Below are 2086 nucleotides of genomic sequence, written 5' to 3'. Positions count from 1 at the left end.
CGACAATGCCCATTGATGTGGTTTAAAGTTTATTTTTCCTACAAAGCTAAAAGGATAAGTAAAGAGATAAAAAGGTACTGACTATGGGTATGCTGGTCTGATGGGGTATGCTCATCTGACAGAACACCAGGATAAATCTGCCTCTTCTGAGGCCTTTCTTGTCTTCTCACACTTCGTAGACACTTTTTCTCTTATGACCTTCGACCATAGCTAACTACACGTGCAGAAAAATATAGCTAACAGGAAGAGCATGTAGGACAGCCTTACGTAAACATATCGCCAGAACAATTGACAATTAGGAGGACCATTTATTTAGATGATCCATTCAGAAATAAAAGATCGTCCTCTGTATGTTTAAATTGAATCTGGGGGGGTGATAAAGATTAGGGTGATGGCAAGACTTGAAGCTCATCAGCCAAGCCCACAGTGTCCCTTTATCCCAAGATTTTGACATAAATTCAACCAGGTTACATAGTTTCTATGTCTTGATCTGATCTAGAACAATAAAATGAAGTGTTAAAAAAAACTCACAAATGCATTTCTTCTGTGCTCTGTGGCAGCTTCATATGATTTGGGTTTAATTATTGAGAACTTTAGTTGTTCTTAAATTTGTGAAGCTTCTGTGTTTTTGTAGTTCTTTTTCTGAAGGTTGTAGTCCCACTTTAACTAGCATTATTTATGTGCTTTTCTATAGTGTACAACGCCTATAAGGCTGACAGCTGTTTGGAGTTTGTTTCCTTCTTTTATAGCCTGGCTTGATACAATTTGTTATAGATTACGTAATTATGACTTCACATTGTGATCTTCTTTTGTCTCAGTTGAAGGTGGATCTGATGCCAACAAAAAAAAAAGCGTTGCAAATGTGTTTTTCTCCTTCTTTTCAAAAACAGATTAAAGGTTTCATGAAAACCCTTAAATTGGTTTTAAAAAGTTGGAACAATCCAAATGTTTTTTTATTTTTACTAAAAATATAGAATGTAATATAAATAAACAGTATAAAATTATAATTTAGTGCTTGCTTGCAGACTTCAAATCAGTCAAGAATTTAGTCTTAAGCTAGCCTAGTAAACTAGCCCCACCAAAATCATTTTTGCCTTTAAATTATACATTTAATCACACATTTAGGCTACGTTCATACAGCAGCCTGAAGTGACCCAAATCCGATTATTTTTACCCACATGCGACCTGGATCTGATCTTTTCATGGCTGTCTGAACAACACAGATCCGATTTTTCCAATCCGACCCAGACCGCTTCACTAAGTGGTCCTAAATCTGATACGAATCCGATCTTTTCAAATGCGACCTGTGTGTGAACGGCCAGGTCGCATTCATTCGACCTGAAAACCATTAGTATCCGACATAGGTCACTATTCTGCTTCTTGCTACACAGAAGCGGCAAGAAAAACAACCACCATGGCAGACAATGATGCGGAGAGCAGTATTTTTGCTTTTAACCATCTTAAAAAGATTGAGTTTTTAAGGTGCGGAAAGATCTCTTGATGTTCTCCAGTACTAACATCCATGTTTACTTCCGAAAACATGAAGCACGCTGGCTTGTGACGTTGTGACCTCTACTGCGCATGTGGGACACTTAAGCTGTATGAATGCAGTTCACACAGGACATCACATACAAGTCGCATTTATTTGGAAATGTGAACGGCAACGCAAAAAAAATAGGATTTCACAAAAAATTTGAATTGAGCATCAAGGCCTGCAGTGTGAACGCAGCCTTAGTCTGGTTTATCAGGCTAGCCTTTAGCCTCACATGGTTCAGAAACATTTATCTTGTGAAACACAAGGAGACTTCAGAACCCACTGATAGGGCTCGGGATCCACGTTGCATTGTGGGACGTCGCGGTCATATTGACGGCTACGCAAACGTACACATAGCTCTGATACAACGTTGTTGAAATAAGAGACGTAGAAGTAGAGAGAAAAAAGATGTTAAAATCCCGAAAAAGATCTGGAATTTACCAGGACACATTAAATAGAGAAGCCACGGACCGGTATGTTGACAAAATCTGCATTATTAATAATTTGGATCCATATGAAGTTCCAAACAATGCGTGGAGCACCGCTGAGTGA

This window comes from Cyprinodon variegatus, unplaced genomic scaffold (assembly GCF_000732505.1).
Source record: "Cyprinodon variegatus isolate N-32 unplaced genomic scaffold, C_variegatus-1.0 Scaffold1780, whole genome shotgun sequence".
In the NCBI taxonomy this organism is placed as follows: Eukaryota; Metazoa; Chordata; class Actinopteri; order Cyprinodontiformes; family Cyprinodontidae; genus Cyprinodon; species Cyprinodon variegatus.
The sequence above is the reverse complement of the archived record's forward strand: the minus strand, read 5'-3'. Positions refer to the sequence as shown.